Source organism: Protopterus annectens, chromosome 10.part0, assembly GCF_019279795.1.
Source record: "Protopterus annectens isolate FY-2018-M chromosome 10.part0, PAN1.0, whole genome shotgun sequence".
Taxonomy (NCBI): Eukaryota; Metazoa; Chordata; order Ceratodontiformes; family Protopteridae; genus Protopterus; species Protopterus annectens.
The window spans coordinates 1,663,759,190-1,663,786,012 of record NC_056744.1 but is presented as its reverse complement, the minus strand read 5'-3'; the positions used below and the strand labels follow the sequence as shown (position 1 = coordinate 1,663,786,012).

The window sequence follows — 26,823 nt, the reverse complement described above, 5'->3', positions numbered from 1 at the left end:
TATATCTTCCAAATGGGGTACTGAATGTAGTCAGCATAGAAGATTTGAGATCAAGCATCACTTGCCAAAATGAAAACTCTGCATCCAAGACAGAACAAACAGTTGTATTCGGTATTAGGGCTGTGACTTCCTCGACTATTCGCATAGGATGAGGAGGTCTCTTTAATGCTTTATTCAAACCTCTTGGGTCAGTGCATATTCTGATTTCATCTGAGCTTTTTTTGTAAGCTGCTCCATAAATGACATCCATTCAGTTGGCTCTGTAACTGGACAAATTACACCTTGCTGCACCATTTTATCCAACATTGCTCTGCATAGCTACTGAAACTTTTCTTGCCAGTCTGACCACTGGACTGACCTCTGGGTCTAACTTCATGGAATGTACAAATGGAAGCTTGCCTAGCTTGTCATTCAAAACATCAGTTTATTCTGAGAATATATCATCAGTGAAATTAGAACTGGGATGTGTGCTTATATGATGGACATCTTTGGTAAAGGAAAGCAAATTCATTCTCAAACTGTCTCGGTGACCCAATAATGACTGCGCAGGTCTTCAGACTACATAAAATAACAACTTGCAACTGTTCCCAGCCAAATAACATTAAAGCACCATTTTGCCTTCGGTTTGAATTTCCTCAGTTCCATAGGCAACAAGTTTTGCACAGTTAGCCACATTGAGTCATTCACCAGCTCTCACTCTGCTGCCATAACATTACACTTTGAACCAGTGTCTACTTTGAGCTCAGTGGGTTTGCCATCAGGACAGTACAAAACACTTCGTTCTTTGCCAATAAATCTACTGCATTAACTGCTTCACCAATTACTGATACACCATCTATGTAGAAAATAGAGTTGCAACTTTCTATATGATCAACTTGCTTTTTTTTTTTTAAGAGACCTTTCTTTGCAACTAAGTGAGGTTTACTTGATTTGCAAAACTTTTGAAAATGGTTCCATTTTTTTGCATTTGTGGCATTGCTGACCAAATGCTAAACACTCTTCTCTTTTAGACTCATGGTTGGCAGCACAATTGTGACAGTTAACAATAAAGCTTGACTTGGGTTTTGCTGACTCACCTTTGTACTGTACTGAGTATGCTCCTTTAACTGAACTAGATTTGAACTTGCTGGAAAAGTATGGGTTTTCCCTTGCACACTTGCAGGGGGTGCAGCTGCCATGTGCTTAGGCCTCTTTCTGCTTGCTGCATGCTGTCTACATTTGCTCTGGAGCCTACTGAAACCATGCTCTTGTCATTTGCAGGCATATACCTTGCTGTAACTTCATGGACTTGACAAATCTCAATAGCTTTGCTCAGCATTAAATCTCTATCATGAAGCAAAATCTTTCCAACAGCAGCACTATTAATACCACATACAAGCCTGTCCTTTATTAACACATCTTTTAAATAACCAAACATGCACATTTTTAGCTTTGTTTTTCAAGTCAGTAATATAATCTGCAAAAATTCTCCTGGCTTTTGGTCTCTTGTGTAAAAGAAATGCCTCTCTAATGTAACATTTGTCGGGGGGGGGGGGTTGCACATTTCTCTGCATTTGCATTTCAAGCACTCAGTGCCTTCCCTTGTTTCAGCCTGAACAACAATATGATGGTTTTCCCCTTTCTCCTTCATACACTGGTGTGCATACACAAATGAACGCTCTCTTTCAATGGCCTCTGACCCAGCTAGGTTTGGCAAAATGAATGCACTGCTGCATGCATCTTTATCAGAATAAGCTGCTACTATGAAAATATCATACTCTTGCTCAAATATTCTCCGATTCTCTGCAATATTCTGCTGAAATATAAATGGACCTGGTCTGCGAAATGCCTCTGCCATATTAACATATTAGTGAAGGCTTTTACAAGTATGCACACACACACACACACACACACACACACACACACACACACACACACACACACACACACACACACACACACACACAAAATAGAAATTTGTGCCAGTACTTGTAACTATGCCCAAAAGCACAATAAGCCTCTGTGTAACTGAACTCTGTGAAATACTTTGCAAAATAAGTCTGTGACAGACAAGAACACTCTTGAAATTACTCTACTTCGAGAGATCACCTCTTAGCAGTGTAAGAAACATTTCAAATAACTGCACTGTGTGAATAAACTGGCAGTAGAAGACGCTCAAAGTAAAAAAAAAAAATCAAAGTAACTGCACTTTGCGAATAAACAGTACACAGCATACTGAGACACTTCCAAAATCGCTGTACTTTGTTTCTTACCCTTTGCGAATAGACACACCAACCACAATAAACTTTTTGAAATGGCTGTACTTTGACTGCACTTCACAAAATAGTTGCACTTTGCACACAATAAACTCTTTGGAATAAATACAGTAATAAACATATACTGTAAGCACACTTTTACACATTTTGCGATACTTCGAATAACTCTAGTTATACCTTTAATAACTTCATTCAATGTAAAATAGTAGTTTATGCCAAAACACTGTAAATTGCCAAAAAAACATGCAGTCACCTTGCTTTATTTATGCTTAATATGCCCTTTATTATATTCATTTTGCCCATTTAATCTCTTTTCTTGTGCTCGGTTTACTCTAAACACGCTCGTTTTGCAATTCTGAGGTAACTCAACCTCCTATATACTTTTCTGACCATCATTTTATAAAATATCTTAATTTTGAACAATTTGTTTAATTAATATACTTTTGTATGCCTTTTGTTTGCTTAATAAATGTTTATGTGCTATTTGTTTGCTTAGTAATGCATTATGTCCCCTCATAATGCTCCGTTTTATATTTTTTTAATAAAATAATCATTCATGCAAGCTTTCATTACAGATAGCTTGTTCTGGCCCTTTTTTGCTCTTGGTTCTCTTAGCTTACCTTCACTGTTAACTCTGCACCTCATAGCTCGGAAAAGCAGTCTCTGGAACCCCAGTTCTGACTCCATGTTGCTTGTCTGGTCAGGATGAAACAGACAAACATTTCTGTGTTTTGTTCAAACAGCTTTATTATGTACAAACACATCAGGATTGAGGCTTAAAAACTTTAACTTAGATAAACTTATGAACAAACTCTCTCTCTCATACATGCTCACACTCTGGCTGCACTCTCAAAATGGCACTGAAGCTAGCATGTACTCGCTATTTATATGCACGTGCTGTCCTTGGAAATGCTTCTTAAAAACAACAGACATACATACTCTACAATTACGGTTTAATGTTGTATTGTTACTGTTCAGGTTAGATTTTCAGTTTTAGTTTGGCTCTGATAGTAAATCCATAAATCAAATGGGTCTAAATGGCTGGTTATAGTTCATTTTTAAATTTGCATGTTTCTTTCTAATAGATTTAGAATTCATTCATTGATTTAAGTAGGTGTAGTTGTTTGGATATGAACCTTTAGTTTTTGTGTGGGCAGTGAGAATTTTTTGAATGGCACTGAGTTACAGTGAAAGAAAACATGCAGAGAGTACTGAAACATCTGACGATTTACTTATATCACTCCATTTTCATCAAGTGTTGACTTGCTGATATTGATCTCAGCTCCTGGAACTGTACACACAAAAATCAGCACTGGTGAAATTTCCGTCTGAAATTCAGCAATTCTCCTTTCTCCATATCCGTGTGATCGTAGAGTAAGTACAGTTTTGTAACAGGTTGTGGGGTGGAGCTCTTCATATGTGGGGGGGGGTCCTCTGCCAAACTTTATTTAGGGGAATTTGAGAACTACAGGTTAATCACAGAGCTATAGTTTTGACCAGTTTGTTTTGTCTAACTGAAACTAGAATGAGTCTAAACGCAGGGAAATGTAAAGGAGCCAAGCTGGTGCAGTGGTCCATTGAGCTTTCTCAGCCATGACATGGATCACAGGCAGTGCCAGGTTTAATACACTGAACCTTTATATTTTATGAATACTTTAAATTTAAGCAATTACTGTAAATATGTAATGTACTGTGCTTACAACAAACATCCACAAAGCAAAGTAATAGTTTCTAGAATGACTTCTATAAAATCAGCAGCATACGTTTCAGTTAGAAGGTCACGGTTTACTTTTCTCAAATTTTCTGACTGGAAATCTTCTGAAACTCATCCTTGGAATAGCTATAAAAAATATTAGTTCCTATGCTGCCAACAGGCATTCAACAATTCCTGTTCAAAATCTACAAGGTATCTAGTAATCTCAGCCAAGCATTCACCAGAATCTACTACTGATTCTATGTCTGGCTATTTTCTGTGAGGACAGCAGAGCTGTTTCTTGCAAGTAATCTGAGACTGGTCATGGCTCATAGGTACATACTAGGCTAATGACCACTGGGGCTTCTGTCGTTTTTAATTTCTCCAAGTCTTTTGGGTTTCTAATTCCATGACAGGAATGGACCCCATTCCTAATTCAAAGTACGATTAAAGTTCATGAAATTAGTATTGTTTCACTCTTTGATGTTAGGCAGTAGTGCTCTTCGCAACACCCGCAATGTGCCCAGTAATGACTCCTTCTGTAATTCATATGGTGTTACATGAATTGGTAACATATCTAAATACAACTGTAAATTATTTTTTTATAAGACCAGTTGCTCCTACTACTACTGGAACTGGGTATCTTTCTTCCACATGGCTCTCATTTCTGCCTGCAGATCAACGTATTTTATGACTTTGTGTCTGTCTGTACTCAAGAAACTGTAGTCACTAGGTGTGGCGATTTCAATGATCAATGCTACTTTTGTCTTCTTTTCTTGGACCACTATATCCGATTTTCTAGCATCTGTCTTTTGAACTGTTGGTATTGGGTGATCCCATGTGATATAAACTTTATAATTTTCTATGATTCTTTGTGGCTCATGTTTCCAGTGTTTTTCAGCCACTTCGATACCATAATGTTTGCACAATCTCCAGTGTAACAGTTTCGCCACATTATTATACCTTTCAGCATACAGTCCCTCTGCCATTAGTGCATCGCAACCAGCAACAAGGTGTGTGAATGTTCCCAATTCGGTTTTGCAAAACCTACATATATCTGTTTCTCCCACATGTTCAATGGACTTTGTAAACCAGTGTGTACATAACTCACTGTCTTGGGCTGCCAATATTAACCTTTCATTTCTTGATGTGAATTCACCTCTCCTTAACCAATCTTGCATTCATTCTTGATCAACATGAGGCTCTTCCAGAAGTTTTCTATACTTGCAACTATATTTATGCTTTTTCCACATTTCTTGCTTTCTCATCTGGTCCTTCACCTTATATTTTTTCTTTTATTTTTTAGCACATTCAGTTGCTGCCTGATTTTTATCCACTTCTGGTTTGATTTCCATTCCTGCTTGATGTCGATATGCTTCTGCTAAATTAAGCAGAGATGTCATCTTAGATTTATTCTCATGTTTCAAACCTTTACATTTGTGAGGTCAGTAAATGTGTGAGGTCAGTAAATGTGTGTGAAGTCCCATGACTGTAGATCTAAATATGTAATCAATTTCAGGGCAGCCCATACCTCCTTCAGAACAGGGAATATATAATCTTGGTATACACTGATTTTTAAAAATCATTTGGAGATTCATGCTCTCCAATCTATCCAACACTTTTTGGGGCCAATCAGTCACTCCAAAACTATAAGTTAGAACAGGAAGAGCAAATTGATTTATGGCTCGGATCTTGTTCCTAGATGACAATGCTGTTTTCAGGATCAATTTAAGTCTTTTAAAGTATTCCTTACTAAGCTTTATTCGCATTTGTTCATATTTTATTGCTGATCCTTCATCAATTCCCAAGTTCATAGGTTCATAGGTTCATACTAGGCTATCTGCCCTAGGGCATTTATAAGCCTAGCCAGAGTGTGTGTGGCTTTCACCACCCCTTAGGATGAGAATACTATACCCATTAGATTGCTGTGCCTCTGTCCAGCAGTGATACAGAGATGATTCCCGGGGTAAACCTACGATCTCCCATCCACTCGTCAAGATTTCTCTTGAACAGAGTCAGTGAGGGGCTCTGCCTCACATGGACTGGGATTCTGTTCCACAGTGTAGGGAGTCTCTGGATGATGAATCTGTCCTTCCAGCACGTCCTATTTATATCCGTGTTGAGGTTTAAGTCTCTTGCTCTCGTGGCTCTGGTGGATTTGGATTTTTTGAGGTGGAGCATGTCCATTAATTCCGGGTTGGACATGGCCTTGTATGTCAGGCACAGATCACCTCTGAGCAGACGGTATGTGACTGAACAGAGCTGGAGTTTCTTCAGTCGGGCATCGTATGACATATGTTTGAGCCCCTTTATCCTTTTGGTGAGGAACTTTTGGGGTCTTTCCAACTGCTGCAGGTGTCGGGTAAGGTACATTCCGAATGGGGCGTTGTACTCAATCATTGGTCTGATAAGTGAAGAGTACAGGGGTACAATGACCTCTCCTGATCTGGATGTGAATCCCTTCATGATCAGGTGGGCAATGTAGAAGGTCTTCCTAACCACTTTGGCAATGTGAGTGTCAAAAGAGAGGTTACTGTCAACTTGGGTCCCCAGGTCCCTGATAACGTCTTCCGTGTTTAATGGATTACCACCTATGTGGTAATTAGGGGTTACCTTGTTTTTCCCAAAGGGTATGACTATACATTTTTGGCATTTAGCTTAAGGCCATGGCTCTGGCACCAGTTATCCATTTCTATGAGACCTTTCTGGAGGATGTCTGTGTCTGATGGAGTGTCAATTATGGTGCCCAGTTTGCAGTCATCTGCAAATTTTGTCAGCCACAATCCCCTATGTTTGCCTGCACTTCAGAAAAATAAATGCCGAACAAGAGGGGCCCAGGACTGAGCCCTGTGGGACACCGCTCATGACCGGCTTAGAGTCTGACATGGCACCAGCAACTCTAACCCTGTGTGTTCTGTCCTTGAGCCAGTTTGCAACCCATCTTGTGACATATGGGTTTACATCTAAGCTGGTGAGCTTTTCTATGATGCCCGAGTGGGGTATTGTGTCGAACGCTTTTGCTAGGTCAAGGTAGGCTGTGTGAACTGCCTTACCCTCATCAATGGCCTTAGTGACTGTTTCAAAAGTCAACCAAGTTCAAGAGGCAGGATCTGCCCTTGACAAAGCCAAATTGGGTAGGATCCAGTGTCTGTAGGTTCCCAATGTCTTTATTTATGAGTTCCATTATGATCCTCTCCATAGCTTTGCAGACAAGGCTCGTCAAGCTTATGGGGCGGTAATTTCCAGCGTCCGTAGAAGCACCGCCTTTGTGGAGTGGGACCACAGTTGCCGTACGCCATTCTTTGGGTACGTATCCTGTAGTAAGGCTAAGATTAAACAGCAGCCTTATGTGTGGGTTTAGCTCCTCATTGAGTTCGTGTAGCACACAGCCGGGGACACCGTCCGGTCCCATTGATGCTGTGTTTTTTGCATTAGAGAGAGCAGCTCTCACCTGGGCATCTGAGACGTTTGGGAGGCTAGACTCTGGTGGGATAGATATTTCTCCTTTTGGGGGGGAGGGAGGGGAGAAATTTGCATTGAACCTGTCTGCCAGTATGTTGGCAATGTCTGTGGGTTCAGTGATTTTTTTATCATTTTGGACTAATTCTGAGCATATCTGGGAGTTTCCACCCAGGTTTCTAACATAGCTAAAGAAGGCTTTATGATTGTCTTTTGTGTCATTAGCAATTTTTCTCTCAAAGTTGGCCTTGGATGATTTTATGAGTGATCGTAGTTTTTTGCTAGTATTGATCAGAGATGCCTTCCCATTTAGGGATTTTGCTCTGTCATGTAGTAGCTTTCTCCTCTTGTTGTAGAGTTTGTTTATGGCTGGAGTCCACCAGACCGGGCGCCTGCCTTTGGTGGATAGGGTCTTGATTTTATTAGGGATTGCTTGATCCATACATTCCTGGAGGTGCTCGTAGAAGGCATTTGTAAGGGTTTCAGCAGCGTGGGTTGTGGTTTCCACTGGCTCGGGGGCCTTGAAGGATACCACTCCAGTCTTAAGAAGTGTGAAGTTTGCTTTTGAGAAGTTTTTCACTGTGGTCATTTTTGCTGGGGGTGGGGGCGGGATGTGGATCTCCAGTGAGATTAATTTATGGTCTGATCTCACCAATGAGGGATATACTTCCGGTGTGGAGCATTTTTTCCCCATGTTTGTGATGATCAGGTCTAGTATATTTTCTCCTCTTGTGGGAATGGTGACTAGTTGTTCCATAGCATTTGAGTTTATGAACTCAAGGAACCTTTGGGCTAGGGTGTTGGGGCTTGAGTAATGTTCCCAGTCTATGTTTGGGTAGTTGAAGTCACCCAATATGATGGTGTTTGGAGAGACATTCATACTCTCCAGTGTCTTCAGGAAGGCTGTGTGGGTTTCCTGAGTTTGAGAAGGTGGTCTGTAGCATGTTACGAACTGTACGGCAGTTTTACCTATGGTTAATTGCACCTGGATGGTCTCCGATGCTTCGTGCATTGCCACTAACCTGGAGGTGTGGGTATCCTTTATGAATATGGATACTCCCCCTCCTTTTGTGGTTCGGTCCGGATTTTGGGGCCGGAACGCATGATATGAGGTATAACCTGATAGTGCTGGGGTGCTCTCAGGAGCCTTGAACCAGGTTTCAGCACAGACATCGATGTTCTCCATACTGAGGAGGGCTTCGAGGGCGTGCATCTTGAGGTTTAGACTTCTGGCGTTGAGCAGTATTACCCTTAGTTTTTCTCCATTTTTGTTTTCTAGGGCGGTAGGTTTATCATTTGAGCCTTGCCTAAAAAAGGCACTATGGGGGTGGCAAGAGCTTTTGCCAATATCCGGAAGCCCAGGGGTGACAGGTGCAAGCCGTCCCTTGCGAAGCAGCGTGGCTTGTCAAGCATGTCATCCCAGGCAGACAGACATTGGATCCCCTTAGAATGACACCAGTAATTAAGCCAATTATTAAAGCTGATCATTTTGTCTCTGTATTGTGGCATCATTCTTGGTGAGGGTAGGATACTGCTCAGGGTCAGGGTCATACCGGCCTGGGCTACATAATCTGAGAGCTCCTCTATGTCTCTTTTCATGTAGTCCAGGGAGGTACGTCTCAGGTCATTCACACCGGCATGGACAATGACTGAGTCATACTTGTACTTGCTGTGGAGTGACCTGAGTGCTTGTGTTATGTGGTGGATTCTAGCGACTGACAGGCAGCTTACTGTGATCTTTTCCTTGTTCAGTCTGGTGAGTGGGACATCAGTGTGTCTGACTATGGAGTCACCTATAACAAGTGTGTCTGGCATTGTGTTTGGCCTTAAGGGCTGTGACTGTTTAGCACACTGACTTTGAGAACTACGTGTATTTATACACTCCCTCTTGCTCAAGCTCTTTTATATCACATTATTGTCCCAAACTGATATTTTCCTGGTGCTGCAGTTTTCATGCTTTAAAGGTTGCTTTTGCACATTTATCAAGACCGAATAACATTCCAATATCATCTGAAAAAGTTTTGACAACATGCAGCGGTGCCATCATTTCCTCATTTGATGAGCTATACAGTTCTAAATCATCAACAGAGAAGATGAGAAGTCACTAGACTTTGTTGTTTTCTAGAAGCCAAATTGTAGCCATGACCTAAGCTGTTAAGTACACAGCTTAATGGATTAATGGCAAGGCAAAATAGCAATGGTGACAGGGAGTCACCCTGGAATATCCCCCCTTTGGATTTTTATCCCTGGGATAATAATATGTCCTTTATCATAGCTTAATTGCAAAGCGGTCTGCCACTGTTTCATGGTTACTGTAATGTCGAATAACATTCCAATATCATCTGAAAAAGTTTTGACAACATGCAGCGGTGCCATCATTTCCTCATTTGATGAGCTATACAGTTCTAAATCATCAACAGAGAAGATGAGAAGTCACTAGACTTTGTTGTTTTCTAGAAGCCAAATTGTAGCCATGACCTAAGCTGTTAAGTACACAGCTTAATGGATTAATGGCAAGGCAAAATAGCAATGGTGACAGGGAGTCACCCTGGAATATCCCCCCTTTGGATTTTTATCCCTGGGATAATAATATGTCCTTTATCATAGCTTAATTGCAAAGCGGTCTGCCACTGTTTCATGGTTACTGTAATGTAATCAGTGTAGGATGTACCTTATACATTTTTAAGCACTCTTTTATCCATGAATGTGGGATTCTATCAAATGCTTTTTTTATAGTCAATCCATGCCATACTTAGATTCTTCCCTTTCTTACAGTTCTCCACCATAACTTTATTTAACAACAAATGATCCTTTGTTCCATATGACTTTCTTTTATTGCCCTTTTGTTCTACTGCCATAATTGAGTTTTATTCTAAAGGACTATAAACTCTGTCGGCGTCAATCCCCATGTATAGTTTATACGTCATCAGAAGACAAACTATTGGTCTATAATTTTTAGGGTAGCTTGCAGGTTCACTCTTAAGCAAGTGCATTTTTTTTCCTGTTGTTAAACAGTGTGGTGTCTGTTCGGGGTGTGTATACAAATAGTTCTTACTCATGGCTAGATCCTTGTGTAAAGAAGTTAATACTTTAAGCCAAATGTTAGGTACTGCATCTGGGCCTGGAGTTTTCCAATTAGAGGCTTTTCCCAACTTTGTTTTAAATTTCTCTGGCTGTTATTTCATCCCATTTCATATCCTGTACCTTTAAATGTCTTATTCTTTCTTTTACGTCTTCTATCCATTTAGCATCTTTGTTATGTTCCACAGGATCTTCATAGATATTTCTCCAAAATGTATCTATTTCCTCTTTTTTCGGTCATCAGTAAATTGCTTATTTTGTGCTTTTCCCTTATATTTATCTTCGTATCCTCTGAGTCTTTCCACCTGTTTTGAAATTTTTAGTTTGTTATCTCCAAAAGTGCATAACAGACCCTGGTCTGTTCTAATACTACGCATAGCTTTTATCACATCTATCTTTCTTAATATTTTTGTTGATCTGTTCCCTCTTCTATAATCTACTAACAATGACACTTCTTGTCTTAGCTGCTTTATAGTTTTCTCTATTAGATATTTCCATGATGGTATTCGCTTTCACCCCCCACCCCTTTTCCCTTGCTATCCTACGTTCCTGTGGTAGAATTTTATCAATTATTAATTCAGCAGCACAGTAATATATTATGTTTACTTCTGTTATATCGCATGCATCTCTATGGACAGTCCTAATTACTGTGTTCATTTGTTTTATCAAACTTCTGACTTTTGGGGTTTTATTAGTCATCTGTTGTTCTGTCATATGGAAACTCACTGGCCTATCACTTCTCAACACTGACTGCATCAGAGTTTCCTGTTCCTTTCCTTCCTGGGGCCTTTATAAGCCAAGCCATGTAACCCAAATAAATCCTTCTAGTTATTGTGCCTTAGAAGTTATGTCAAGGGGTGTATGTTAGTTATGGCATGATTTTATGGCTGCCTCTGTCCATCAGAGAGATGGACGTTAGACCAGAGGCGAATATCCAATTTTCTATCCACCGATCCAAATTGCTCTTGAATAGGGTTAGGGAAGGTCACAGCTGGATGGGAAGCCTATTCCACAAAATGGCATGTTCTATTTAAGTTGCAAAGTTTAAATCTGATTTGATTTAGTAGTTCTAGTGCTGTTTGTTTTGCAGATATGCAAAACATGAGAGTGTTATCCAAGGATATCTTGTATGCCAGCCATAAATAACCTCTCAGAAGTATAAAACAGTATAGACATATGGCTTTGTAGGACTCTCTCAGCCTACAAGTTTGGGTCATGCAGGATTCCCAGTTTATAGAGAGATAATTGAAGCTCCCAGGAGTATGGTGTTTGGTTAAATGGTGAGTATCTCCAGTACCATAAGCTATGGGCCCCATGGGACATATACGGTAACGTGCAGCTTGCTAGGATATGATATGGGACTTTGTGTATGGTAATCTGGATGTGGAGGAACTCCATAGCATCATCCTATTTAACCATCTTAGAGGTACGCTTGTTACTGATGCAGATTAAGACACCTCCACCTTTACTCCCTGTCTGTGCAGTTGTGGGTCTAAATGTATGGAAAGCACTGAAGCCTTGCACAGCTGGGGTGCTCTCTGGGGCCTTAAACCATGTCTTAGTAACTACACAGATGTCTGCATTGCCCAGGGTGAAGACAGCTTGGAGGGAGCAGAGCTTATTGTTTAGATTCCTGACACTGAGCAGTAACACTTTTAGACTTCCATGGACAGATTTTGTTAAGTTGGAAGGTTTTGTCAATTTGCATTGCCTAAAAAAGGCTGTATGGAGTAGGACAATGTTTTAGCCAATATTTGAAAGCCTAGAGGGGGTAGATGCCAACCATCCTTAGCAAAGCAAAGTGGATTGTTAATTATGTTTAGATGCCAACCATCCTTAGCAAAGCAAAGTGGATTGTTAATTATGTTTAGATGCCATCCATCCTTAGCAAAGCAAAGTGGATTGTTAATTATGTTTTCAACCACCACACCAATACCAAAGCCAGCACCAGTACCAGAACAAGAACGACCACCACCACCAGAGCCCCAGAGCTTGTCCCTCTTACCAGTTCCCCCCATACCACAGCCACAGCGAGGAATACTACTACAACCCACCGAGATTCCAGAAAGCAGAGGAGGAATTCCGGAGGTCTTATACTTTATCCACAAACTCCCAGGGAGACAGGAGAACAAAACAGTGGACAGGGGTGAGGGAAATACAATACCTGGGCAATCCCGACTGGAAGCCCGACTACAACACAGGTCCCAGGCTCAGACAGAGGAAACAGCCACAATAACAGGTACAATAACAACAACAACAGGTACCACAATAACAGGTGCTCCACTTATCTGGAACCACTCTGTTAAAGCACTGACTGAAGAGGAAAAAAGTGTGTTGTCCAAAGGACTTACTTTTGTACCAAGCTGCAGGAGTGAGGTTGCTCAAGTACTGACAGACTTTAAAATGTTTGTGAGGAAGCTCAACTTAAGGGTACAGTTTCATGGCAAAAGTAATGACACTGAAAATAAGCCTATTGATGAAACTATAAAAAGGCCTAGCAGCTATTGTCCACCACTCCATCAAACACTAGCTGCTTTCGAAGTGAAATGTGAGATGGATATCAGGAAACTGCTTAAAAAACCTCCAAAGAAAAAACTTTACAACTTAACACAGGGAGAAAGAAAAGCATTGCTTGAGCTAGGCAATGATAAATCCAGGCGTGTGATGAAGGCAGACAAGGGAGGAGGTATACTTGTGACTGATACCACTAGCTACAACCAAAAGATAGAGAACATGCTGGAGGATAACAGATTTTATGAGTTATTTACCACGGATGACATAAAAAGAGCATATGATTTATGGAACACTAATCTCACCACATTATGGGAAGAAAAACATATCACTGAAAATCTTTATAATTACTTATGGAGCCCATGCCCACGTTTACCTTACTTTTTTGGAATACCAAAGCCACACAAGAACAGAGAAGACCCACCTTATAGACCGGTGGTAGCAAGTGGAGGTTCCCTTACTGAAGCCACAGCCATTTACCTTGATTACTTGCTGAAACCTCTAGCAGAAAAGAATAAGTCATACATAAGAGATTCAATGGATTTTTTGAAGAAAATAAAAAACATTACAGTGGAGGCTGACAGTATTTTGGTAACTATTGATGTGGGATCCTTGTACACAGTGCTCCCTCGCAATTACTGTATAACAGCAGCTATGGAGTCTTTTAAGAAACATAATCAGGGTACACAGGCACAACTGCAAAAGTTAAGCAAGCTCATTAATCTTGTACTGGACTTCAATTTCTTTACTTTCAATGGCAAACACTACAAACAAAAATCTGGTATAGCAATGGGGCTGCCATGGCTCCCAGCATAGCTAACATAGCCCTGGGCAAATGGGAGGAGGACTTTGTGTTAAACAAGACAGACTACATGCAGCATATCACATGCTATTTACGTTTTATTGACGATGTCTTTATTGTGTGGGAAGGTGACACCTTACAGCTTGGAGATTTTATCACTTACCTCAATCAAACAACCCCCTTCCTGAAGTTTACCTCTTCCCATAGCTGTACTTCAACCACTTTCTTAGATATGCAGATTTCCAAGGACATCAACAATAACAGAATCACCACTGATCTATTCAGAAAACCAACGAGGGTTAACTTATTACTCCACAGTAAAAGTCTACATCCTACAAAAACCAAGTATAATGTAGTGAAATCCCAAGGCTATAGATTAGCTCAAATTACCACAGCGATGGAACCATTTTTGAGAAACCTGAACAACTTAGAGAATGATTTTCTAGTGAGATGCTATGAAAGTCAGATGTTACAAAACATCCTGGAACCCATTATAGAACTGAAAAGGACTGAAGCACCTTTACTCAACCTCCCCAGTAGAAAAATGTTAAATAATCCCACAGAGAATAACAAATGCAAAAATAGCTGCATCCTGACATACACTTTGGATTATCACAGTATCAAAAATGTTGTTGAAGAAAACTGGGACATTGTCACAGGAAACCCTTTTCTGATTAGCATCTTATGAGAAGCCCCATCATTTGTTTATAGGAAGGCCAGGAATATTAGAAGTTTTGTTGAATTTAAACCTAGACCATGTGAGAAAAGCACTAAAAGATGTGAACCTAATTGTACATTTTGTATATTTATACAGCAAGGTGATAGTTTTTATTGCCCTTATTTAAAGGAGATCATTAAAACCAGTGCAGGGGGTGAATGTAACACTAAAAAAGTAATTTACAGGGCACAGTGCAATGAATGTGATGCAATCTATGTGGACTGTAAATAAACTCAAGCAAAGGATTTAATTTTATTTATTATTATTTATTTATTTCCAGTTTGATAACTGGGTAAGTCCACTGGGCCCAAAAGCCCGTTTTCAGTGGAGGCCCGGGGAGAAAAGCTCCATAAAAATAATACATTACACACATAGCACTCTGTGTTCTAACAGCATAACACCTTTAACAATTTCCAAAAACATAGCACATTTAGCAGTTTACATAAGAAATTAATATTTTATACAACTGTATTGTTAGCATAGAAGAGAGAGATAAAAAGAAATTATACATAGATCTTGAATGCAAGAGAAGTAAAACAGAGGAGAAGTGAAGGAGATGCAAAGAATTTAAAGGAGAAAAGATGCCAGGAGGAAGATAAAAAAGAACAGTTAGACTAAGATTCATTTTATGTTTGAGTCTAAAAGTACATCTTATGAAAAAGGCAAAAGATACATTTGTGAGATTAGACATGCATGTAGGCAGTGGGGAGGAGATGATTTAAAAGGAATAAATAGAGAGTTTAAGCAGGGGAGATAGTTTAATCAGGGGAGAGAGAGGAGATAAAGAAGTAGAGGGAGGGGAGCTGAGGAGAGGGTTTGAAGAGGAGGGACCAGAGGGGGGAAATTGGAACTGGGATGTATTAAGATCTAGGTAGGAAGTATACAATTACATTTCCAGTTTTGGGAGAGGTGAGAATGGAGAAGAGATTTGAATTGTTCATAGCTTGTAGTGACTCTTAGAAGGGGAGGAAGCAAGTTCCATTTTTTGCTGTAGTATAAGAAAGTAGGAGGTGGCCAGGAGGTCGTTTGGGTTTGTATACTGAAATAAGATTTTGGTGGCCAGATCTTAGGGGCCTGAGAGGAGTGTAGAAGGGCAAGATGTTGGATAATGCAGGGCAAGCAGTGGGTTTAAAAATTAGTTTGTGTGCAGTAGTAAGTTGGAAGTAATTGAGATGATTAGGGAGTTCTAGCCATTGGAGACTACGGAGGCAGATGCAATGGTGTGTAGAATGAGTGGAGTTAGTAGCGAATTTGACTATTTTGTAGCAGCAACTTTCAAGTTTTGAGGAGATAGAAGCGGTGAGGTTGGATAGAAGAGGAGCACCATACAATAGAGAAGGAGAAGGTAGGTAGTGGCGAGTGTTTGTCTTGTAGCTAAAGAAAGAAAGTTAGCGTTTCTGTAAAGCATACCGAGCTTCTGATGTTTTTTTTTATGTTTAGTTGAATATGGGTATTAAATTTCAGGTGTTCATCAATGGTAACTCCGAGTAATTTTGCACAACTAACAACTTCTATTGGGGACTGGGAGAGGCTGGAGATTTTGAAGGATGGCTTATCAAGAGGCAGAGCTTTTGAGGGGGAGAAGAGAATGATATGGGATTTATTGGCATTAAGGGAAAGATGGTTTTGAAGCATCCAATTTTCTGTGGTTGTGAAGGCCAATTGGGTTTTGGCTTGTAGCTCGGGAAGGCTAGGGACTGAGCAGATAACAGTGGAGTTGTCTGCATATTGTACAATTTGAGAATGAGGAATTGCAGAGTGGAGATCATTGATAAAAACATTAAAGAGCAGAGGTCCGAGAATAGAACCCTGAGGGACTCCGGTAGGGTGTAGGTAAGAAGTTCGAGGTACCTGTATTCCATTTCACAGCTTGGGATCTATCTGAGAGATAACTTTTGAACCAAGAAAGGAAATTGTGGGAGAGATTGAGGTTAGAAAGGTGGTTGAGAAGGAGTGTGTGGGATATTGTGTTGAATGCCTTGGAAAGGTCAAGAAGAACAGTGGAGACAATATCTCCAGAGTCACGGGCATGGTTGACAATGTCTAGGAAAGAAAGGAACGCAGTTATGGTACTGTGGTCAGGCCGAAATCCGTGCTGAGTAGGAGTGAGGAGATGGTTATTGAGGAGGTGGGGCATGAGTTGCCGGTGGATACATTTTTCAAGGACTTTTGAAATTGGGTAAAGAATGGCTATTGGGCGGAAGTTAGAAATGCTATTATTTTGCCTCCTTTATGAAGGGGCAGAATGTGGGCAGCTCGCCAAAGTTTGGGAACATAAGATTCTTGGATGGATCTGTTGATGATAATGCTGATAGGTATGGCGATACCATCTGCTGCGAGCTTGAGAAAGAGTGATGGGATATTATCGGGGGCATTGGAGCACGGTTTGAGTTTGGAAAGAAGTTTTTTGATACTGGTGGTAGACACGGGTTGTAGAATAAAAGTGGGAGGGGGTTTATGGGAGCAGGAGTGAGGGGAGGATGGTGAAGAAGGCTTTGGGTTTGGGCTGGGGGTGGAAGTGGAGAAGGATTTAGTCAGTTCAGCTATGGAGCAGGTAAAAAAGGAGTTGAAGAGGGTTGCAATTTCTGTGTCAGTCTTATAGTTGTCTGGACAGGGATTGGATTTAGTACCTGGGTGTAAGAGGGAATTGATGGAATTCCAGAATTTTTTGGGATTGTTTCCGAGGGTATACTGTAGTTTGTTGTAGTATGATTTTTTATCTTTGATGATAAGTTTTTTAGTAAGATTGCGGAGTTGATTAAATTGAAGGAATGAAACTGGGTTTTTATTTTTATTGTATAGTTTCCAAGCTTTGTCCCTTTGTAGCATTAGAGTTTTAGTGTCCTTAGTTAGCCAAGAGGCAGAGTTGTACTTTATTCGTTTTGTTCGAGGTGGGGCTTGGGAGTTTAGGATTTTAAGGAAGGTAGTATTGAAGACTTCTAGGGCTTCATCTAGGGGAAGAATTTTTAGTGAATACTAGTTTGTTAGTTTAAGGGTTTCAGAAAATACAGAAGGGTTAAAATTAGTTAGGTTACGAGAGTGGGCATATTGATGTTGGTGAGGGAGCTGTTGGGTAGTTCGGTTAATAAAGGCAGGGAGATGATCACTTATTGAGTCTGGTAAGATACCAGAGTTGGAGATATTGTTAGGGTGGCTGACTAGAATCCAGTCCAGGATGGACCCTGGAGGGTTATTTTTGTTAGGTCTGGTAATGTTGTTTATTAGTTGAGTAAAATTATAAAGATTGATAGACAGAGAAGGAGTATTATTATTAATTGTATTCCAGTCAATATTGACATCGCCTAGAATGTAAGTCTCATGCTTGATATTGTTTGTAGCCCAACAGAGAATATTCTCAAGGGTGGAGGAGTTGTCTCCAGGGGTTATATAGATGGTTATAATGCAGATACTTTTAAAGTTGTTTATTTTGAGGATTCCTATGATTAATTCGGCATTATTAAATTTAGGAATGGGATTTTGGTATGGGCTGAGATTTAGTAGACAGTTGTAGACTAAGGCTACACCACCTCCTTTTTTGTTTTGGCGATCGAACCTAAGTGCTTGGAAGCCAGGTGGTAAAATCTCAGAGTTAGTAGTTTGTGGCTTTAACCAGGTTTCGGTTACTGCTACTATGTCAGGTGCAGTGAGATTTAGCCAAGCATGGAAATTTGTTATTTTGTTATTAATACTCTGGGTATTAATGGCAATGAATTTAAGGTATTTATGGCTGTACCTATTAGTGGAGGTAGTGGGAGAGAGATTGTTAGCAGGTGTTGGCCCAGGGTTGGGGTGGATATCTTCTGCAAGAGCAAGCCAAGAGAAGGGAGAGAGGAGGTGAAACTTTGAATTGAGACATAAAGTAAGAGGGAGATGTAATTTAATTTTGATAGCAGGAGATTTTAAATAGACTGTATGGAGTTTTAGTTTGAAATAATGAAATGGATTTGGTTGAAGTAGGGAGGGGATATTAAATTAAAATGGAGTGTTGAAGGGTGGGGAAAGGAGATAGTGGAGGATGAGGGGAGTGGGAAAGAGGAGGGTAGTGTGGTAGAGGAATAGGAAGTTACATTATAGAGAGTAGTTAGAAGGAAAAGACATGTAAATAAGGTGAGACAGTGTGGAAGAGACATGGATGAGTAGGGTAGGATAGATATTAAAAGAGGGGGTAGAGACTGTGTGGGGAGTTTGGAGATATAGGTGGAGAAGTATGTGAGAGAGCAGTCAGGTAAGGGAATAGAGAGGGGGAGGGGTAGTATAAAGAGCTTTATTTAGGAGGGGAGGAGCAAAGAGATGGGATAGGTTGAGGCAACAGGGGAAGAGACAGGAGACTATAAATGTAGATGCACTGGGGGGTGGGTGGGATTTGGGGGTAGGGTAGGGGAGTGGAGTGAGCCCACAGGGCGAACGGAACGGGTAGTGCCACTGAAGGAGAAAGGAGCCCACAGGGCGAACGGAGTGGGTAGTGCCACTGAAGGAGATAGGCCAAGGAAAAACTATCAGTGGAAAGCTGAAATGTTAAGGAAAGTTTGGGGATGGGTAGAAGTTAAGGGCCTAATCAGTAGTGGTGGTGGGCAGAGAAAATTATGATATACTTATCTTCAAGGAGGGATTGTTGCACTGGGAGGTTGTGATAGTAGACTTTGAAATGTAGGTGAAGTGCAGTACAGGAGGAGGAAGAGAAAAATATATGGAGGCAGCAGTTTCTTACAAATATATAGAACCTGCGAGTCTAAGGGAAGAGGCTTTAATCAGAGGGAAGAGACTGGAAGAAGGGTGCCACCTAGTGGACAAAAGATTTATAGCAAGTAGTATCACAAGTACAGGGGGGAAGGAGTTATGTTTAAAGTGGACACAAGAGGAGAGGGCAAGCAAGAAGTACTTGAAGGGCTTTGGCTGCTGGTCGACCTAGCTATGGAGTATATAATAGCAAACCCTGGAGAATCAGAACAGAACTAGCATTAGTTAACTTGAGTTTTCAAAAGAGAGCTAGCTTTAGAACAGTCTGTTGTATTAGGAGGACATACTTTCTTGTGTTATACTTTTCTTCAAATAGGGAGGTTTAAGGTTCAGCTCCTCAGCTTAGGAATGAACAGTAGTATATATGGTGGGTGAAGGACATTGGTCAACAGCGACAGGGCAGTCTCACACTAGAGGACAGGCAGGTTGCTCAACTGGTAAATAAAGTGGAGAGAAACAAGAAGTAAAATAAACAGAAAACAAGGCACACTCATAAATACTAGGCATTGATATTCATATCCTAGGCAAGATATCACAGTTCTGTTAAACACTATAGCAAGAGACAGTATGAGAATAAACAGACCCAATGGCTGAATTCACTTACACCATATGTTAAGCTTAGGAGTAGAGTACAAGTATAAGAAGCAGAAGTCCTCAATTACTCCAAATGTTAAGCTAGGAGTAGTCTTTTAAAAATATCAACAGTTCTAACAAAACATGGCTAAATATTGCTATATAGCGCAGTATTCTTTATCAACAGTGGCAGTTAATCAAAATATATCAAATAGAGCCTCAGGCTTCTGAATGTACAAAGCAGATAAATTTAGGGTCTTATTCAACAGTAAAATAGAAGCGGAATGGCATATAGCTATGTACGATAGCGTATATGCATTCCACGTGCAGGAACACAAACTATTCAACTGTAAAATACAAGCGGAATGGCATATAGCTATGTACGATAGCATATATGCATTCCACGTGCAGGAACACAACTATTCAACTGTAAAATACAAGCGGAATGGCATACAGCTATGTACGATAGTGTATATGCATTCCACGTGCAGGAACACAAACTATTCAACTGTAAAATACAAGAGGAATGGCATATAGCTATGAACGATAGCGTATATGCATTCCACGTGCAGGAACACAAACACTAGCAGCAGTTAGCGGCGATTAATGCATAAAAAAATATTGAGCGATATTAACAAGTGCAATATAGGCAGTAAAACAAAATAAAACAATCTATCTTCGCACACGCGATGTTAATATTTGCTTCCTAGGCAGTTAAACATAATAAAACAATCTATCCTCGCACACTAAGTGGAAGGATAGGACAAAATGAGAATGGCTAGACAAATACAGCAGGGCTCACCTTATTGGAAGTATAATCCCGTAGCCAGAGGCGCACAGCAGCAGAGAGGAAGACCAGGGGGAAAAAAGATGGCGACTCACTGAGTAAGGAATATTTATAAAGTCAGGGAGGAAGTAGGAGGGAGGGGAAAGGGGCAGGGGAGAGGGCAGGTAAAGACCGGAAGTTAATAGTGCTCCGCAATATAGTGAGAGTCAAATACAGCAGCTAGGTAGGCAGTATAGAGCATCCAGCAAAAGGAAGTAAAAGTGAGTAAAGATAGGAGGACAGAAGTTGCAGTATTAAATGGGGCCAGGAGTAAGTTAGCTATTGGATAAGAGGGAGCAGTGGCAAGGAAAGAGAGAAAAGGAGACAGAAAAATGTCCAGTCCACTGAAGGAGAGAGGCCAAGGAAAAACTATCAGTGGAGAGCTGAAATGTTGCTGTCATTTTGACATGTTCATGTCATCTGTCAGAAATCCGCTCTGGATGTAAAAATAATGCCCTAGCCAAACACTTTTCTCTTCATAAAAGACACACAGGTTTTAAGTTCCAGATCCTGGATCACACAGACATGGGTGATCTTGAAGGAGACATCCCAAATATTCTGGAGAAACAGGAACTCATGTGGCAATTAAAGCTGAACTCTTTTAGAAAGCCTGGAATAAACTACTACTGTTCAATTAAAAGTGCACTGGAACTTAGAAAATTGCCACATTGTTTACATGACTAATTGTATTTTATTTTATTTTTTTCTACAAATTGGTTTTAAATACCATTTTAAATCATTTGAAATTTAAGTGTATATTTTGTTTCCATCATCATACATGTTTTTTTTTATTTTTTTCTGGTTCTCTTTTTTCCACTTTATTCAAAATGATGGTAATAATAACAATACTAACTAATTATACAATTATATAGGTTTTTAGGGTTCTTGTACACAGACCTGAAGAAGTCTAGAAGGACGAAAGCGATCTTTGTTAACAATAGGTTATGAAAATAGAAACTGATTTTTACATGCAAAATGTATATGTATATATTTATATATAATTTTTGATCGCAAAATGAACTAATGTTGATATATTTCCAGTCATGTAGTATATTGCCTTGTATAAAATCACAGACTTAATAATTTGGTTAAATAAGATGTACCATTAAAGTACATTAGTGCTATATATCATTATGACAGCTACTAGGTAGGGCAGGACCAGCTCGAATGTCACACTGATGGGGAAGGGATGTGAATTTAACATGTGTACCAATAACACTTTGTTTTACAGCACAATAAACCACTCCCATGCCTGATAAAAAGTATATATATATATATATTTAGAAAGCTTGTGAGGAAATTATTACTCTATTTTTGTTTTACTTGGATCGCTTGTCTGTGTACTTAATAAAGGATTTTCGACTGGAAACAGACTGCCTGCCTTGCTTGGATTACTTTCGAATACTTAGTAATGCTGTAGAATTATATATTTTCTATTATTACTTTTTGACTGGACGAGTTTACGTTCGCTACTTCTACTACTATTGTCTGATCTGATTAATATACAGTGATTAACTTGAAATATATGGACTGAAAATTTTCCACACAGAGAAGTTTCTTACACTGTTTTGTTTTTAGACCCACTACACTTTAGTGGGTTGTTTTGAGACTTCGGGGATACCACGGAGATTACTTGTTTTTTTTTTAATTATGTTTTCCCATGCTGACAAATATTGCATTTCTCTAGAATGACACAACAAATTAAGTCAATTATTACAGTCAATCATCTTCTGTTCATACAGCTCTTTCGAGTGGTGAGAATCAAACCTTGCACCTTGCCAATGAGAGGCAAACACCTTAACCACTGAGACATTGCTCTTTCATCCTTGGTGAAGATAGAATGGTGCTCAACACTAGGCACATACCAACCTGTGACACACAAGTGCTCCATAATGTCTCTCTTCATATAGTCTAGGGATGTAAGTCTCAGGTCATTTACAGCTAAATGGACTATGACCGAGTCATACTGGCACCTATGGTGCAACGGCTTGAGTGCAGATGAGAAGCTCATCAGATGAGGAACTGAAAGCACAACTGCAAGTAGTCAAAACTTTTTCAGATGATATAAGAATGTCATTTGGTCTTGTTAAGTATGCAAAAGCAACCTTTAAAGCAGGAAAAGTGCATCACCAAGAAAACAGTTTGGGACAGGAATGTGATATAAAAGAACTTGAGCAAGAGTGAGTGTATAAATATTTGGGAACTGATGAAGGACCAACAGTAAAACATGACCAAATGTGAATAAAACTTAGAAAGTTATATTTTAGAAGACTTTAATCCTGAAAACAGCATTAAAATCTAGGAACAAAATTCAAGCTACAAACCAATTTGCTCTTACTGTCCTAACTTACAGTTTTGGAGTGATTGACTGGCCCCAAAATGTGTTGGCCAGATTCGAAAGGAAAAGAAGAAGAATGCTTCATGCTAACCAAATGATTTTTAAAAATCAGTGCATACCAAGATTACATATTCCCCGTTCTGAAAGGGATATGGTCCCACCTTGAAATTGATTGCACGTATAGATCTGTAATCGTGAGAATGCAGACATATCTGCTGACCTCACGGGACCCAAACGTAGTGAAAGGTTTGAAACATGATGAGAATAAATCTAAGATGACTTCCCTGCTTAGTCTAGCAAACATACTGATGTCAAGCAGGGAATGGAAAATCAAACCAGAAGTAGATAAAAATCAGGTGGCAAGTGAATGTGCCAAAAAACAAAAGAAAGAATATAAGGTAAAGGATCAGATGAAAAGGCAAGAAATGTGGAAATGTATAAATATAGTTGTAAGTGTACAAACCTTCTGGAAGAACCTCATGTTGATCAAGATCAAATGCAGGAATGGTTAAGGAGAGGTGAATTCAAACCAAAAGATGAAAGGTTAATATTGGCGGCCCAAGACAGTGGGCTACGCATACAATGGTTTACAAAGTCTGTTGAACATGCTGGAGAAATAGACAAATGTATGTTTTGTAAAACAGAATTGAAAACAGTCGCACACCTCGTTGCTGGTTGTGACATACTACTGGCAGAAGGACTGTATACTGAAAGGCATAATAATGTGGCAAGACAGTTGCACTGGGGATTGTGTAACCATTATGGTACTGAAATAGCTGAAAAACACTGGAAACATGAGCCACAAAGCATCATAGAAAATTATGTTTATATCACATGGGATCACCCATTACCAACAGTTCAAAAGATAGATGCGAAAAAACCAGACACAGTGGTCCATGAAAAGACGACAAAAGTAACACTGATCATCAAATCTCTACATCCAGTGACTACTACACTGTCTTGCGTAAATAGAGACACAAAGTCAAAGTATCAGGATTTGCAAGCAGAAACAAGCTCCATGCGGAAGACAAATACACAGACAGCTCCAATAGTAGTAGGAGCAACAGGTCTTATCGAAATACGAGTGTATATTCTTTTTTAAATGTTACCAAAATATGTAACTCCATACAAATTGCAGGAGTCACTACTGGGCACATTATGGGTGTTCCAAAAAACAGAATGGCGTCCACTGGCCAGTATATACCAACGCAGAATGGTAAAAACAGTCATTTATTAGGATAAAAATGATTATCAGTATTCACCAACTTAAAATAATAAGCGCTTTCATCTCCAATTATACAATTCAGGAGACTTTATCAAAACAAGAACTGAACATTAAAGCAAAGTTTAAATACTAAAAACACTGAAAATCTCTTTCCCAAATGACATCACTTCCTGGCAGAGAACAAAGTTCTAATTAAAGAAGCAGTGTATCTTCCTGGCAAAGCACAAAGTTCTAATTAAAGAAACAGCGTATCTAAAAAGAACATTGAGCTAAAAACCATATACAAGTGCAAACAGCATGCATAAAATAATAATAAATAATAAATAACTAATATATATTGGCAGTACTCTAATAAATATAAACAACAATAATTGTTCATGTATAATCATGCAACTCCCAACAAAGGATAAACAAATGCACAATAAACATGAAATTCTAAATTAGGTTCCATATAACAAAGTATTGGCAGCTTTGTAAAAACACACCCTAAACTCTTATATGACAGAATTTAGCAACGGTCATGAAAATGTACAACATATGGTTTAAATGTTTGTATTACATAGGTTAAAACTATTTTTTTTTTTAAATATATATATTTTTAATACAGTGAGACAACTAAATGGGAAGAAATTCAAGCAATCAAAATATATACTAGAACAATTCGGGTGTTGCAAGGAGCACTTTTGGCTTACATCAAAGATTGAAACAATACTAATTTCATGAACTTTAATCGTACTTTGACTTAGGAATGGGGTCCATTGCCGTCCTGATAATAGAAACTTAAAAGACTTGGAGAAATTAAGAAGAAATGCACCTGTGGTGCAATGGCTTGAGTGCATGTGTAACTTGGCGGATCCTAGCCTTTGATAGGCAAATTACCATTATTTTCACTTTGCTCTGTTCATCACAATGACATACAATGGAGTCCCAATGACTAGAGTCACAGGTAGTGTACTGGCTTACCTTTTGGGCTTGGTAGTTGAGCCTCCACTTGGTGCAGCTGTATGAGCGGTGTTAGGTGTTGTTTATGTTGAGTGCTTTTGGAATTTCTAAGGATAATTTTTACAGGTGGAATGTCTGGGAGGCCTTTGGGAAGACTGCATTTAAGTGCTTCTGCATAAGTAGGTCTGTGTGTGTGTGTGTGTGTGTGTGTGTGTGGATACATAGTATGTGCTGGACATAGTGTCTGTGTTTCTCCAAACTTGCTGCTGAGAAATTGGGAAAGTGCTTATCCATGATGTCAGGTCCTTTACTGGCTGAGCCAAACTTGTGTGGTGCATGAGGGGTTAATAGTGGGCTGACTAAGGGGGCTTTTGGGATTAGAAACTAGACTGGGCTATATATTCAAGGGGCAGTGCTCCACAACATAAAAATTAGCTACTCTGTACCACTCAAAGCACAAAGCTCTGGTTTTGCACTCAGTGAGCTACTGGTATACTTTCACGGGTGTTTCATAAAGGGAATATTTGTTTGTACCTATAGTAGACATCTGTAGCTATACAGGGCACGTCTAACCATCGCTGCACAATAAGCTACAGCACGCAGCATGCCAAATTTATACTGGCACTTAAAACACAGGAAACTGTTTTGGCCAATAAAACAACCACATTTTGCAGCTTTCTTATGCATTTCCCCAGCTCAGACAGACCAGACCACTGCCTACCACTGCTAGATGGAAAATGTCTGTCCTCAATGTAAAAACACACCAAAAAGATTGTTTGAGAGTGTAATGATACCACAAAACAACTTAAACTACCTAGACAAGATGATTTCAAGTATTAGGGAACCTTTAAAATGATTTAAAGTAAAAAATTAACAAATAAAGCAGAAATAAAGTAGTAGCACTCTGAAAGTTAACTAAAGAACAAAACAATAAAATACATTTTTTATCTGTCAAGGATGTAGCAAGATTATTTCAGGACCCTCTCATGTGGTCAGGGTACCAAACAGATAGGAGTTCTGGGAAAATGAGCAGGAAGCGATTTATATTAAGGAAGGTTTACTCAAAAACAATACTGATTTGCTGGGTGGGCACTAGGTTTTACGGATCTATGAAAACAATGGTTAAGAAAAGTACTGAAATAGCTTACACAACAGACAAAGAGCAATGAAAGAGGGGAGGGAGGTAGGAACTTTAGAAGTCAAATTAACATAAAGGGCAGAAGTCAGAAACATAGACTTTTAACACTACAACAGAAAAAAGGTGGGAGGTTTGAGGAAAAATTAAAGCTGCAAGAAGCACACTAGCTAGAGAGGGATCCGATCAAATAAAGCCAATATTGGAGGCTCCAGTCCTATGACTGTGAACTACAGGTGAATGACCTCAGGCAGGTTATAATTTTAAAAACTTTAGTTTAATGTCAGTGTAGGCTGGGGCAGACACAAAGAACATGGGAAAAACAGTAGCAAGGTAAGCATAATGAAGCTAGAAAACTAAGGTCCCAGAAAAAAAAAAAAAAAAAAAAAAGCAAACAAATTAACTTTTATAGCTAAAACAAGAAAAAAAAACCCAGAAAAGTACAAAAAGTATCACCACACAGCTATAACAAGAAAAAAAAAAGCAGAATTTAAATTAAAGCTTTTTCTAACCATACATTCGGTCAAA

General features: G+C 39.5%; 1 protein-coding gene across 1 annotated transcript in view; it reads right to left on the bottom strand.

The window, feature by feature from the left end:
• Positions 1–26,823, bottom strand: part of LOC122813875 (zinc finger protein 501-like) — an 838,273-nt gene that overhangs the window by 751,281 nt on the left and 60,169 nt on the right. The window lies entirely within an intron of this gene.